A 17,181-nucleotide genomic window follows, 5' to 3' on the forward strand; every position below is an offset into this window, starting at 1 on the left:
GTTCTATTGTGCTTAGAGCAGAACACCTACACCATATTTAGCTCCTCATCATTCTATAATCTTTGACCCTCATCATTCTAAAATCTTAGACCCGTCGTGATTCCGATCCTTCTACTCGTGTGCTTTTCAGCTTCAGAAAAAAAGCACAACAATAATGAACATCAAAACGAGATACGGGTCTCATATCATATCTCACTATTATGCCACCATCCCATCCAGCGTCAAGGTTGCTGCTTTTGTCTAGAGACTGTATCTAAACTTAGAAGCGATTCTCTGCCGTGCATGTTGTTTGACACTCATATCTGCTTCAGTTGAGGCTTTCTCCCATCAATGTCACAACACCAGCCCCCTCCTTCTCGCCCACTGTCAATGTTGTGCTTCCAACTTTCTCCACAGCGTCTTTGATAATATTTCTTTGGGAGTGAGGTGCTGCAATTTAGAGCTCTGACAATTTTTAGATCAAGACGTGCTTTTTCCTCCATCTCTCCAATTCCCATCTGTATCAAAGCCAGCTGGCAAGGCTGCAATCAAAAAGCTGAGAATGACTTTCGAGAAGAAACGTGACGTATTTGACCTGCTAGTGAAAATAAGGCAACGCTGTCTGTTTGATAAAAGAGCTTAAATATACTGTTAGAAGGCCAGTGAAGTGGTTTCAAATGAGCATGTCTTTATTCGATATTATAAGTATGCTTTCACACTAGCACTTTTGGTCCGTACCTTGGTTTGTTTAACATCAGAGTTTGATACAGTACGCTCAGCTAGTGTGAACTACGGTTGTTATGATATTGGAGCGTCACTGAAATTTTAAAAAACGTCCATTTCCCGTTAACATTTGAGTGCTGTTAAGCGCGTTCTTAAACAGCGCTGATTCACCATTGTGTTCAGGTGCTCAACAAAAATAACTGTGATTGGTTGTGAAGGTCATCAGTTCACCAAACTCACCACTGTTTACGGAGTGTAACCACAGATACAGGGACACAGAAGCGTTTCAAAGTCATGTGAATTAGCTGATTAGTCAAGCTGGCATACAAGCGATGCACTGATGAACCACGGCTTTAAAACGCTCCATGATAAAAATGTTTATAACTAGAGTTTGCTTGTTTTGACACATTATTTAAAATATGTGGCTGAAATAACAGAATTGTAATTTTAATTGTCTAGTGTGTGTGTACCTGCAGGCCAGCGGGGGGTTGAGGGAGAAGTTAAAAGCTAGGGGTGTCAAAATTAATCGTTTCTTCGGTGCACCGCGATGCAGACGCGGATAATTCGGTATCGGTTCAGTAATAATTATGACCGGTTATTACTGACGTCATTTACCTCATATGCGCTCTGTCGCGAGGGAGGCGATCGCGAGTATTTAAAACACTTTAACTACTTAAAACTCATAAACTGTGCACAATTTCACTGTGTGTGTTTGCTGGATCAGTCTTTCACTGACATACAACAATAGCCCCTATTTCACTGAGATCGAGAGAATGAAAGTAGCCTACTCAATTTCTCTCTTTCTCTCTCTCTCTCTCTCGCTTTCGCTCTGTCTCTCTCTCTTTCTCACACACACACACACACACACACACACACACACACACACACACACACACACACACACACACACACACACACATACACACACAGTGGCCCATTTGACCTGCTGGGGTGGCTTTTCTTCTCCTCTCGGCTGTTTTACAGCATTACATTTGGATACAGATACGAGCGCGTGTCTGCAGAGTTTTCTCCACCGTGTCTATTAAAGATCAGCAGTGAGATCGCCGCTGCCGTCTGCCGCTCATCAGTGTCACTTATCTGAAGAGAGCAGCGCGCAAGAGCCAATCACAACTATTTTTGTTGAGGGTGTGACCAATCAAAGAGGTGTAAGAGAACTAGACAAGGTTCAGAAATTGAGCTGGATGTTTATATTTGTTTATATTATTTGCTTAATGCTCGTTTTGTTTAAAGTTACAGTTTATATATCTGACTGTTTGTATTAAACGACAAAATTGTATTACAAATAATAGCCTATATAAATATAAATATATTCATACATTTTAATACAAGAGCTGCTGCTGTGAAGAAAATATAAAACTGTGTATGGAAAGCATCGTCAATGCACCGTGATGCACCGAGGTATCGAATTGAACCGAATCGATGGCATGATAATCGTAACCGAACCGTGAGACTAGTGTAGGTTCACAGCTCTATTAAAAGCGCTCATTTTCGGTTTATCTGGACCCAAAAAATGGAGGAAAAATTTGTAGAGGTTTGACAGGAGCACCCAAGTCTGTTTGGCGTTTCATACAGAAAGTTAAAAACGAAAGTTGAGGAGAAATTGCTAATTCCCTTCAAACCCAGGTGAGCAAATATATACATTTTCTAACCCAATAAAGGCTTCTTTCTCGTTATATAGTTAATAATAAAAGATATACTACGTGTTTTTGGCTGTGAGAAGCTGTCGGCAATTCTTCCTATTGTAAAGTCATGCAATGTGAAAGCCCCTGTTGTCGATCCATCTTGCAGTGTAAACAAAGCAGCGACAAAACGCTAGCCCAGATAGTCATGCAGTGTGAAAACATCGACACGACTACTTTGAAAATCAAACAGTCTGAACTCGACATTAGTCCCTTTATTTATCAGGGATTGCCACAGTGGAATGAACCGACAACTATTCTGGCATATGTTTTACTTAGCGGATGCCCTTCCAGCTGCAACCCAGTACTGGAAAACCCCCATACACACTCATTCACACACCCACACACACACACACATACACTATTTAGTTGATCAATTCCCCTAAGGCGCATGTGTTTGGACTGTGGAGGAAACCGGAGCACCTGGAGGATACTCACACCAGCACGGGGAGAACATGCAAACTCCGACATCTAACACGCTTTATTTTAAATTCGCAGGACCTTTAAAGTTAGTGAGGATTGAGTAATTGCTCAGTCATTCTGATCTGAATCATCTCCAACAGAACGGCTCTTTCATAACCGTAAGAATGCACATATTGTTTCACGCGCACGAAAACAAGCCCACAGCTCCCGACAAGCTGCCCCTTATTTTCCTGCTTTTCTGAAAGATCGAGGTCATTGTTAATTGAAACACAGACACATGTTAATTAGTGTGAGATATTTTTCCCCCTGAATCTCTCCGACTAACGATGTCCTTCGATTAATTACCGGGTTTCCTGCTGCAAGCCAGCGCCAGTCGAGATGAGCGAAACAAATGAAAGGAAAGATTCAGCCACAAATGAACGTTCGCTCTTTGTAAAACAACACACATCCCTTGACGAACACGAGGACAGGGTTTGCACAGCTGCAATTGGCTCTTTGCACTTGTGTGTATTCAGATGCAGTGCCATTTGTTGTCAAGCCTGATGCAATGCAGTGAAGAATGGAGGAAAGATTATACACTAAATGATTTAAACGTTGGTCGACTCCTCACAAAACTATTGTATGGTTCACAAAGACTTTGCAAAGTCACATGAACTGCTATTTAGTCATTTTTGGATGCATTGTTATTGTAAACCATTCATTCATTTGCTATTTAGCTTAGTCCCTTTATTAATCAGGGGTTGCCACAGCGGAATGAACCACGAACTCATCCAGCATATTTTTTACGCAGCGGATGCCCTTCTAGCTGCAACCCATTAATAAATAATATATATATATATATATATATATATATATATATATATATATATATATATATATATATATATATATATATATATATATATATATATATATATATATATATATATTTACTTTTATTTAATGTTTACAATGAAAATCCATCTAGATCCAATTATTTGGTAAACAAAGCAAGTCTCTCGTATAATATCTCTACTAAAAGACAGGACATATTACTTTACAAGTAAACTGTTTTACGGTAAACATATTACTGTAAAAAAAAAATCACATGAACATTTTCATTTTAGTCAATAATATCACTAAAATTAATTCAAAAACTGAATAAAAATAAAATTTACACACATTTACACAAGTAAATAAATAATTAAAGGGATAGTTCACACAAAAATGAAAATGAACTCACTGTTTACTCTCCTTGAAGTCGTTCCTATAATCTTTATGCATTTCTTTTGTCTGTTGAACACGAAAGAAGACAATATGAAAAATGTTGTATAATGTTGTAAATAATACAAAAGCCAATGTTTCCAACATTTTTCAAAATGTCTTCTTTGTGTTCCCATAAAGGTTTGAAACAAGTAAATGATGACAGAATATTAGTTTTATGGTTGAACGATCCCTTTAACTCATTAACTGCAAGTGTCATTCATTCATTTTCTTTTCAGCTTAGTCCCTTTATTAATCCGGGGTCTCCACAGCGGAATGAACCGCCAACTTATCCAGCATATTTTTTACGCAGCGGATGCCCTTCTAGCTGCAACCCATGAATGAATAATATATATATATATTTTTACTTTTATTTAATGATTACAATGAAGATCCATCAAGATCCAATTATTTGGTAAACAAAGCAAGTCTCTCGTATAATATCTCTACTAAAAGACAGGACATATTACTTTACAAGTAAACTGTTTTACGGTAAACATATTACTGTAAAAAAAATCACATGAACATTTTCATTTTAGTCAATAATATCACTAAAATTAATTCCAAAACTGAACAAACATAAAATTTACACACATTTACACAAGTAAATAAATAATTAAAGGGATAGTTCACTCAAAAATGAAAATGAACTCACTGTTTACTCTCCTTGAAGTCGTTCCTATAATCTTTATGCATTTCTTTTGTCTGTTGAACACGAAAGAAGACATTATGAAAAGTGTTGTATAATGTTTTAAATAAAAAAAAGCCAATGTTTCCAACATTTTTCAAAATGTCTTCTTTGTGTCGCCATAAAGGTTTGAAACAATAAATGGTGACAGAATATTAGTTTTATGGTTGAACGATCCCTTTAACTCATTAACTGCAAGTGTCATTCATTCATTTTCTTTTGGGCTTAGTCCCTTTATTAATCCGGGGTCTCCACAGCGGAATGAACCGCCAACTTATCCAGCATATTTTTTACGCAGCGGATGCCCTTCTAGCTGCAACCCATGAATGAATAATATATATTTTTTTTACTTTTATTTAATGTTTACAATGAAAACCCATCTAGATCCAATTATTTGGTAAACAAAGCAAGTCTCTCGTATAATATCTCTACTAAAAGACAGGACATATTACTTTACAAGTAAACTGTTTTACGGTAAACATATTACTGTAAAAAAAATCACATGAACATTTTCATTTTAGTCAATAATATCACTAAAATTAATTCCAAAACTGAACAAACATAAAATTTACACACATTTACACAAGTAAATAAATAATTAAAGGGATAGTTCACTCAAAAATGAAAATGAACTCACTGTTTACTCTCCTTGAAGTCGTTCCTATAATCTTTATGCATTTCTTTTGTCTGTTGAACACGAAAGAAGACATTATGAAAAGTGTTGTATAATGTTTTAAATAAAAAAAAGCCAATGTTTCCAACATTTTTCAAAATGTCTTCTTTGTGTCGCCATAAAGGTTTGAAACAATAAATGGTGACAGAATATTAGTTTTATGGTTGAACGATCCCTTTAACTCATTAACTGCAAGTGTCATTCATTCATTTTCTTTTGGGCTTAGTCCCTTTATTAATCCGGGGTCTCCACAGCGGAATGAATCGCCAACTTATCCAGCATATTTTTTACGCAGCGGATGCCCTTCTAGCTGCAACCCATGAATGAATAATATTTTTTTTTTTACTTTTATTTAATGTTTACAATGAAAATCCATCTAGATCCAATTATTTGGTAAACAAAGCAAGTCTCTCGTATAATATCTCTACTAAAAGACAGGACATATTACTTTACAAGTAAACTGTTTTACGGTAAACATATTACTGTAAAAAAAATCACATGAACATTTTCATTTTAGTCAATAATATCACTAAAATTAATTCCTAAACTGAATAAACATAAAATTTACACACATTTACACAAGTAAATAAATAATTAAAGGGATAGTTCACACAAAAATGAAAATGAACTCACTGTTTACTCTCCTTGATGTCGTTCCTATAATCTTTATGCATTTCTTTTGTCTGTTGAACACGAAAGAAGACATTATGAAAAATGTTGTATAATGTTGTAAATAAACAAAAGCCAATGTTTCCAACATTTTTCAAAATGTCTTCTTTGTGTCGCCATAAAGGTTTGAAACAAGTAAATGGTGAGTAAATGATGACAGAATATTAGTTTTATGGTTGAACGATCCCTTTAACTCATTAACTGGAAGTGTCATTCATTCATTTTCTTTTGGGCTTAGTCCCTTTATTAATCCGGGGTCTCCACAGCGGAATGAACCGCCAACTTATCCAGCACGTTTTTTTTTTTTTATGCAGCTGATGCCATTCCAGCTGCAACCCATCTCTGGGATAACTGCAATTAAAATGATCAAATAATTACAAAGCAATCCTATATTGAAAGTAGACTGAAATAGTAAAACGAATAACCAAAATTCTTGTTTACAGTGCATACAGCATGATCTGAAATATCTAATAAAGCGCTGCGCTGACGAATAGTCACCGGAAAATCCAATGTGCCAGAAATAAAATACGCAGAATTAGCTATAAATGTACCAGACGAGACAAATGCCCTCATGTGAGCTGACAAACTGAGCTACAGGCGGAACAAACACAGTCATCACCGCAGCTATTTTACTTCATACAGCATCATACTGAACTATCAGTCCGTCAATGAGCTGTCTTTTCCCTAATTAATGATGCAGTTCACTAAAAACTCCAGCCTTGTCATTACTTATTCCCCCTCATATTGTTTGAAACACATACAGATGAAGTCAAAACTGTTAGCACTCCTATATGAAATATTTATTCTTCTATTATTTGTTTGTTCTTTCTAATTAAAGGTGCAAGGAAATTTTCACAGTATTTTGCTATATTTGTACTTTTGGAGAAAGTCTTATTTGTTTATTTCGGCTAGATTAAAAGCAGTTTTTGATTGTTTAAACCCATTTTAAGGTCAATATTATTAGCCCCCTTCAGCAATATTAGTTTTGGATCGTCTCTACAACAAACCGCTGTTATACAATGACTTGCCTAATAACCCTAACCTGCTCAAATTAAGCTTTTAAATGTCACTTTAAGCTCAATCTTAGACAAAAATATTTAGTAAAATACCATGTACTGTCATTTATTATATTACAAATGAGGTATTAAACTTATTATGCTTAAAAATGTGTTGAAAAAATGAAAACTCCACACAGAAATGTCAATAGACCCAGTCGGGACTCAAACCAGCGACCTTCTTGCTGTGAGGTGATGGTGCTAACCACTGAGCCACTGTTCTATCCTTAAAGATAAAGTTTTTATTTTTATTTTTTTTAAAGTAAAAGATATAGTGAACACTTTAAACTTATCATTAAAACCTAAATAAGTCTTCATATTTTATTAAATATTTTAGTGTTTTATGTTTAATTATTTATGACAGATTTAAATGATTTAACAATGGAGTCTTGAATCATTCAGGAAGTCAAGTATTACTTTTAAGTACTAAAAAACAGCAACATTGCTCTATTTCTGGGATGTTTTTTACGCTCCTAAAAAGATTTATCATTTCCTAGAAAGAGATATGAAGTCAAACGTAACTTGTCCATATACCACAGATAAAAACAGCCAAGACTGGTTTAAAAACAAGCAAACAGTGGCGGAACTTTGTACCTTTTACTCAGAGTTTAACTTGTAGTAGTTTTGACAGACAGAAGTCACGCTGCAGACCAAAGGCCATGTTTTTTGTTGTTGTTGTTGATACCAGCGGTCAAAATCTCATCTGACATGTTTTTAGGGTACTGCAGGCTGAGAGTTTGTTTAGGTTTACAGCATGCTCACATGTTAGTGGACAAGCATTAATAGCATAAATTCTATTGAACAAGGTCACTCAGATTAATGGGAAAGAGCAGCCTGAACATTCTAATAAACGTCTTATTTTCTGTTGCCTAGAAAGAAAGTCATTGATGATTGATTTTATAAATATGCTACATTAAATTGTTGTTATTAGCTCGTTTTATTTTGGTTTTTGCAACAAAACCAACAAGTAATTGGCTAAATATTTTCCTAGTCGACTGATTACATTTAGAATTGCAAACATTTTCTTTTCTAAGATGGTATATTTAAATAATACAATAATACACACTAATAATATATGAAAAATATATTGATTTGTAAATAAATCATTTATATGTGCTAATAATTTGCTAAAATCTGAACATTTTGTGTTCTAAACTCTTGTCTCTTTTTCTTTTTCCTTGACATAATGTTACAGGTTTTAACAAAATCTTTTATTCACCCCATAATTCAGATTCAATACTGTTAAAGCCAGAAATAAAATATTGTACATAATCAGGCAAATGATGCAGAACTAATCCCTCTGTTTTAACCCACACAAATAAATTTGTTTGGTATATGTAAGAGCTGCTCAAATAGACGATTTTGATGAACTTAAATCGCTTTTAAAATAGACTCTTATTTTGGAGTTTTTCAGAAAAATCCACTTTATCGAAATCTAAAAGCACCCACATTTAAAAAATTGACAAGTGAAAAAGCCTGTAATAATATAAATAATATATCTGCAAGCAAACCAGGCTAATAACTTTGGAGGAAATACAGCAGTCTGAACATTCTGCTAAGCATCTTATTGTGTATTACACAGACAGAAAGTCATTTATAACAAATTTTATAAACATCTGTGATCTTACAATATGAACACACTGATATTGAGTAATACGAAAATTAGAGACCATACTGATCAACTGATTTCATATTGAAAATGGCCTTTGGGAATAAGAATTATAACTAAAATATGCAGACACAAAGTTCATAATGTGCTAAACGACCATTAAAAGTGTATTTTGGAGGTTTCTGTATAAAAAAATACAAAATAAAAACGCTTTATTAAAAGTCAAAAAGAAAAAAAATCTCAAAAAAGTGCATAAAATGAAGATGTTTTGTCTGCAGCGTCTCGCCTTAAACAATGAATGAAATAAATGTATGATACAGTTAAAATAAAGCGATACAGAAATAAAATAAAAGACTAAAGTGCTTAACAATACTATCATCACCTAATAAATATTAGATAATTATAAAAACACTGTAATAGTATAAATAATATGTCAAATCTGGAATCTAGCAAACCAGGCTAATGACTAGTGGAAAAGAGCAGCCGGAACATTCAGCTAAACATCTTATTTTGTATTACACAGAGAAAAAGTCATTTATGACTGATTTTACAAATATTTTTAATGCTACAATAACAACAAATAATAAAGTTTGAGACTGTAACAATAGACTTATTTCATTTTTAGAGAAACTGGCCTTAAAATAAGAATAATAACTAAATCATATACACAAAAATTATTAAGAGCTGTAAAACATAGGATTAAAAGTGTATTCTTTTGAAAGTTTAAGAAAAATAATAACAATAAAAACCCTTTATGGAAAGCCAAAAGCGACAAAAACTCAAAAAGTGCAAGAAATAATGATGATTTTTGTCTGCAGCATCTCGCCCTTAACAATAAATGAAATAAATGTTTGATGAAGTTTAAAATAAAATAAAGTGATACGGAAATAAAATGACTGAAGTGCTTAACAATACTATCACCTAATAATGACTGTATAATTTTAAAACAATGCAATAGTATAAATAATATATCAAATCTGGAATCTAGCAAACCAGGCCCATAACTAGTGGAAAAGAGCAGCCTGAACATTCTGCTAAACATCTCATTTTTTATTAAACAGAGAAAAAGTCATTTATGACTGATTTTACAAATATTTATTATGATACAATAACTACGAATAATAAAGTTTGAGACTGTACCAATAGACATATCATATTTTGAGAGAATGGCCTTTAAAAATAAGAATTATAACTAAATTATATAAATAAAAAGTATTAAGAGCTGTAAAACAAAGGTTTAAAAGTGTATTTTGGAGGTTTTCTTAAAAAAATACTAAACAAAAACACTTTATGTAAAGCCAAAAGCGACAAAAACTCAAAAAGTGCATGAAATGATGATTATGTCTGCAGCGTCTCGCCTTAAACAATGAATTAAATAAATGTATGATACAGTTTGAAATGAAATAAAGCGATACAGAAATAAAATGACTAAAGTGCTTAACAATACTATCACCTAATAATTATTATATAATTTAAAAAACACTGCAATAGTATAAATATTATATCAAATCTGGAATCTAGCAAACCAGGCCAATAACTAGTGGAAAAGAGCAGCCTGAACATTCTGCTAAACATCTCATTTTTTATTAAACAGAGAAAAAGTCATTTATGACTGATTTTACAAATATTTATTATGATACAATAACTACAAATAATAAAGTTTGAGACTGTACCAATAGACATATCATATTTTGAGAGAATGGCCTTTAAAAATAAGAATTATAACTAAATATATAAATAAAAATTATTAAGAGCTGTATAACAAAGGTTTAAAACTGTATTTTGGAGGTTTTCTTAAAAAAAACTAAATAAAAACACTTTATGTAAAGCCAAAAGCAACAAAAACTCAAAAAGTGCATGAAATGATGATTTTGTCTGCAGCGTCTCGCCTTAAACAATGAATTAAATAAATGTATGATACAGTTTGAAATAAAATAAAGCGATACAGAAATAAAATGACTAAAGTGCTTAACAATACTATCACCTAATAATTATTATATAATTTAAAAACACTGCAATAGTATAAATATTATATCAAATCTAGAATCTAGCAAACTATAACAATAACTAGTGGAAAAGAGCAGCCTGAACATTCTGCTAAATGTCTTGTTTTGTATTCCATAGGAAAAAGTCATTTATGACTGATTTTATAAATATTTATTATGCCAAAATAAGATCACACTAATATAAACTAATAAAATTTCAGACCTACCGACAAACTGGTTTGATATATTGACAAAAATGGCCTTTAAAAATAAGAATTTTAACTAAAATCACAGACACAGATTGATAAACTAACACCTAAACATTTATTTTGGCTTTTTTTCTGAAAAATCCACTTCATAGAAAGAAAAAAGGGACAAAATCTCAAAATATACAAGTGCATGAAATAATGTCTCACCAATAAATAGAATGAAATAAGTACGATAAAGGTTTAGATAAAAATAAAGCGACAGACCCTTTAAAACTGACTAAAAAGTCTTAAAAAACTATCTGCAAATAAAAACAAACTGTGATAATAAAATTATAATATATAAAATCTGGGGTCTAGCAAACCAAGCCAATACTATGAGCAGAAAAGAGCAGCCTGAACATTCTACTAAACTTCTTGATTTGTATTAAACTGAAAGAAAGTCATTTATGACTTAATTTAATAAATAGTTATAATATTACAATAAAAACAAACACACTAGTAATAAAATTTTAGGCATTTCAGATGAACTGATTTCATGTTTTGAGAGAATGGCCTTTAAAAATAAGAATAATAACTAAATTATATAAACAAAAACTAATAAGAGCTGTTAACAAAGCTTAAATCTGTATGTTGGATATTTTCTGTTAAAAAAAGACAACTAAAAAACACTTTATGAAAAGCCAAAAGAGACAAAATCTCAAAAAATGCACAACATAATGCTGCTTTTGTCTGCAGCGTCTCGCCTTAAACACAGGATAATGTCAGTATGATGAACTCGTGACGTGAAACAAACACACAGCAGACACAAAGCAGAATCTGCCTGAATCACATGCGTGTCCCGCTGATAAACTTAGCCTCCTGACGCTGTTATCTGAAATGCCGGATTCCTCCAGACGCCTGCAGTGTTTTAGGGGGTTGGAGGAGCGCGAGCTTGTTTCGTGGGGCTAAAAATAGTGGCGCAGATCAGAATGTTGAGGAGAAAAGTGCCTCGCGCAGATTAAACCGCAGTTAATCGCCTGTCTGCTATTGTGCGTTCGGTGCCGCCGAACATGCTGGAGTTCAATGAGGAGGTCTGATGTTTACACTCTTCCTTCGCATTTGTCACTTCTTTTTTTTTCGCTTGCTCTCATTTCCGTCAAGCTGAGAGGCAATTTGTTTTGCCATAAACTCGTTTTGAGGGAAATATCAGTTGGGGTTGATGAGGGACCTCATCAAAGAGGCAAAACTAATGTGCTTTGGTGTGGATTTGTCAAAACTTTTAATGGCCAAAAATGACAGTGCTGACACTTATTTTACTGCTTACACAAATGTTTATTTTTGATAATGTATAAAATTCATCACGTTCCACTGAATAAAATGTTTAGCAAACTGCTAATTAAATAAAATATATGGTCTTAATTAATTCTGCTAATTAAAGTTTGGCCCAAAATGAAATTAATCGCATTAAATTTACTTTCCGAATGATAATGAATGAAGTTTATAAGTCTTGATATGGTTTTATATGACAGACAGACAGACAGACATACAGACAGTTGATTGATAGATAGATAGATAGACAGACAGACAGACAGACAGACAGACGGGTGGATAGATGGATGGATGGATGAATGAATAAATGAATGGATGGATGGACGGACGGACGGACGGACGGGTAGGTAGGTAGGTAGGTAGATAGATAGATAGATAGATAGACAGACAGACAGACAGACAGACAGACAGACAGACAGACAGACAGACAGACAGACAGACAGACAGACAGACAGACAGACAGACAGACAGACAGACAGACAGACAGACAGACAGACAGATAGATAGATAGATAGATAGATAGATAGATAGATAGATAGATAGATAGATAGATAGATAGATAGATAGTCAATTCTTTCTTAGTTTACCAACACAAACCGATTAAGTTAACCTGACTGATTTTACAAATTTAAGTGGATCAATCATAAAACATTTAAGTTGTTCCCAATTGTTACACTTACATTTACTCAAACATACTTTTGTATTGAATGCATTGCACAATATATCATTTCATCATGGCAATGTGCGCATTAGCAATAATAACATCACAATTTATGCAATGTTGAGTCGAATTATAGCTGACCAGGAGCAACAGAATTGTATTTATAGAATGCATTTGGAATTTACATGATTTATGAAAAAAATCTCACTTAAAAGTTTGTCTTTTTTCTAGTCCAAATATCTACGTTTCAAAGTGAAAACAAGATAATTTAGATACTTTAGTTCATTTTAGCTCTTAATTTGGACGTTTTAAAGTTGAAAACAAAACAATAATTTTAAAAACATTTTTTTTTTAATATTTGGAATAGAAACAAAACCAAATAAAGTAAGAAAAGCTTTTTTTTTTGCGTTGTGCTTATTCAATTTCTGTATCTGAATACTGTTAGACTCGCCCAAAAATTATCAAATAATGCTATCCAAACTATCTGGTGACACTGTGTAGATTTAAAAAAAAAATATTGCAATATCAGATTTTCCAATTTCATGCAGCCCAACATTAAATGGTAATACCAGCTATTTTTTTTTATTTTTTGGCTAAGCTAATAATGTTATCAAACTTTGGATCCAAATTATGTGGTAAAACATAATATTATGACGGAGAGATGGACGGACGGACGGACGGACGATCATACAGACAGACAGACAGACAGACAGACAGACAGACAGACAGACAGATAGATAGACAGATAGATAGATAGATAGACAATTCTTTCTTGGTTTACCAACACAAATTGATTAGGTTAACTTGATTGATTGTACAAATCTAAGTGGATCAATCATAAAACATTTTAATTGTCCCTAATTGTTACACTTACATTTACTCAAACATAATTTTGTTTTGAATGCATTGCACAATATTTCATTTCATTGTTGATATCGCAGTGTGCACATTCGCAATAGTAGCATCGCAATACTGTATATGCCATGTTGAGTCGAATTATAGTTGACCAGGAGCTACAGAATTGCATTTATTCACTGTATTTATATGGAATTTATATGATTTATAAATAAATTTTACTTAAAAGTTTTTTTTTGTGTCTAGTCCAAATATCTACGTTTCAAAGCGAAAACAAGATTATTTAGTTACTTTAGCTCATTTAACTCTAAATTTTGACAATTCTTCTGATGTTGAAAACAAAACAATATTTTTTTAAAATATTTGTTTGATATTTGGATAAAAAATAAAGCAAAACCAAGTAAGAAAAGCATTTTTTTATTTGTGATTATTAACTTTCTTTACCTCAATACTGTTAGACTCCCTAAAAAACACCAAATAGTGCTATTCATACTATCTCATGAAACTGTATTGCTATCGCAATATTTATTGCAGAAAAATTAAATATTGCAATATCAAATTTTGCAATATCATGCAGCCCAACATTAAATGGAAATGCCAGCTATTTTAATTTTGCATTTTGATATTGTATTATTTTTTTGCTGAGCTAATAATGTCATTATACTATGGATCCAAATTATATAGTAAAACATAGCATAAACAGAATGTGAAAAAATGATACAAGATTTGATGGATAGAATAACAACAAAAATTAAAACAACAGATGATAGACAGACGGACAGACAGACAGACAGACAGACAGACAGACAGACACGCTCCAGTTCACCCTATTAATATCCTAAAAGTTCACTTCAAAGCTAGTTTGCAGAGAGAGAGAGGCAAAAAGAACAGCAACAAAGATCTCCATTCAGAGATTCAGAGAACAAGAATTAGCAGCTCACATGCCAAACAGTTTAGCAGAAAATGCCACGAAAACAATGAAGGTTTTCATTCGGACAGCGCAGACAAGCCTTTACTTCATTGCCACGTGACGGACAACAACTTAAATGGATAGTTTAAGTGTATTATTCTACAAATGACATTTCTTTGTTATCGTTTGTCAAATTTTGCAATTTCTGAGTGGAAATTACTCTTCTTTTTATTTATTTATTTATTTATTATTTGCATAAGCTACTGAATAAAACGGTTGTCATTAGAATTTTCTTTTAATTTATTTTCCTTTTTAAATGCCATATAAATTTTTAGACAACACGATACCAACGTTTTGTTGACCTTTATAGTATGTATTCTATTGCTATTCTGACCAGTTTCCATTTTCAGGGAGAGAAATAAAAATGATTAGAAATGTGAAAGAGTTTGTACCAGACCTTTATAAAATATAACACAATATTATTTTGCTCAAACCCACAACAAATACAGTAAAACCAAAGATTTCCAAGTGGTCCCAAAATGTGGACTTACATTAGATAGATAGATAGATAGATAGATAGATAGATAGATAGATAGATAGATAGATAGATAGATAGATAGATAGATAGATAGATAGATAGATAGATAGATAGATAGATAGATAGATAGATAGATAGCACAAACTCTTAATTCAGCCCTATAAATTGGAAACAAGCCCTAATTTTGGTCCTCAAATGACCAAAATATTCTCCAATCTGAGTTTGAATACAAATATGCAAAGTCATTCAATCTCACCCTCATATTTGCTTTGAAAGACAGGAGAAAAATTAATTACTTCTGGACAAAACATCCAATGATTGATTAGAGATTAGTGCTAAGAGTTTAAAGACAAAAGGGTTTGATTCTGTACGATAGTTTGCATTCATTCTGCACGAGTTCAATAACAAAGATGCTCAGTCATTCAGTCAGTGACCCAAGCTAATTACTATTTGCACTAATTGCAGGGGTTCGGCTCTCGGTCAACCTAATCAATCAGAGCATCCGAAATCAAATCAGATGTCCAGAAGGAGTGATCACCCAGACACATGGCATCCGGCTACTAATTGTATCTATGAACTTCAGTCCAGACCACAAGCATATGCCGACCAAATTCATTTAGGACCACCAAAATGATGCCACATGATGTACAAAGAACTTTTTGAGCTCTTAGAAATCATAATGTTGATTCGAATAGCGTAAAACGTTGCGAACTTTTAATACGCTAATGTCAACCTACACAAACATTGTGAGAGGCTTTGTTTTAAATTTAGATGAGACGTGAATTGTAAATCACGAGTCGGTGTTGAATTGCTCAAGCTCATACTTTGGTTTGTCTTAATCTGATTAACTAGTAGCCAATCTACATTAACAAGTCAACTTGCTCTTGCAATCGTCCACAAAACATGCGTAGGCTATTACATCGCAGCTATTACGCTTAAAAACGCCGCTTCACCTGCAACTGTGAGGTGAATTGCTCCGCTGAACGTCCCCAACCCATCAAACTTCAGTGTTTTGAGCTATGCCAGTTGTTTAACTAACATTAGTAGTAAAACAAACGCTTTTATTGCCATAACAACAGCAGCGGCGATTTCCTACGGGAAAATAACAGCGCGAGTCTGAACCGTCTCTCACTTCTGACCGGAGCAGATTAACATCGGATGCGTTCAGCAAAAGCTCCACGGATACGGTATGGATGCATGATAACACATCTGACGTAGTAATGCCGTCTTACCTGGTAATAATGAAGTTCAATGCGTTGATAACACGACGCGAATGTAGATGATACACTATATATTCCCCGCTGATGTCCACATTGTCAGTGCCAGTCGCTTACTGTAAGAGCGAAAACCCCGATGTCACTGTGAGACACGCACAGAGAGAGAGAGAGAGAGAAAGAGAGAGGGAGAGAGAGAGAGAAGGGGGGGCTAAAGGAGACAAGGACCATCCTATCCAATTACAAAAGACAAACGAGGGTTAAAAAGAACAACAATGCACGACATTACGCCGAGGACAAAAACACACTGCGTTATATCTTGTTTTTTCTAGCTAATATTTATGGTTTCATATTTTGGTAACACGTGATCATGTCATGATATTGGATTATAATACCAAACAACTGATATTTGTTGAGTTATTTCACTGTGAATAATGAAAAGTGAAGCAAAATATTCGAGTTAGGATTATTTTAAAATGTTTACACCCACATTTAATCTGATTTGACATAAATCCTGGTTGCCTTATTTTTTTAAAGCTGAATCAAGTTCACTATGAGTCCATTGAACTTATATTATGTTAAACTCACCTAAAATAGCTTGCATAACTTCTTAAACTAAGTCAGAACATGACTAACTTGGTTTAATAAGTTACAATGACCTAAAAGCACATGTTTTCAGGACTAATTAATCATAATATTTTTTGTGTATTCACTGTTAACCCTTACTGTAGATTATGCAG

At 33.4% G+C, this 17,181-nt stretch overlaps 1 protein-coding gene across 10 annotated transcripts in view; it reads right to left on the minus strand.

Moving 5' to 3' along the window:
• The window catches only part of pcbp4 (poly(rC) binding protein 4), a 206,485-nt gene extending 189,923 nt beyond the window's left edge, over positions 1–16,562 (minus strand). For 9 of the 10 annotated variants that reach the window (XM_087302553.1, XM_087302558.1, XM_087302552.1 and 6 more), the window contains exon 1: positions 16,460–16,562. The gene's annotated coding sequence lies outside the window, so the exon portion shown is untranslated. The remainder of the gene's footprint in view (positions 1–16,459) is intronic. The other variant, NM_213117.3, reaches the window with a different exon arrangement.
• Positions 16,563–17,181: the final 619 nt, after the last annotated feature.

Source organism: Danio rerio, chromosome 22 (assembly GCF_052040795.2).
Source record: "Danio rerio strain M-AB ecotype USA chromosome 22, GRCz13ab, whole genome shotgun sequence".
NCBI classification, from domain to species: domain Eukaryota; kingdom Metazoa; phylum Chordata; class Actinopteri; order Cypriniformes; family Danionidae; genus Danio; species Danio rerio.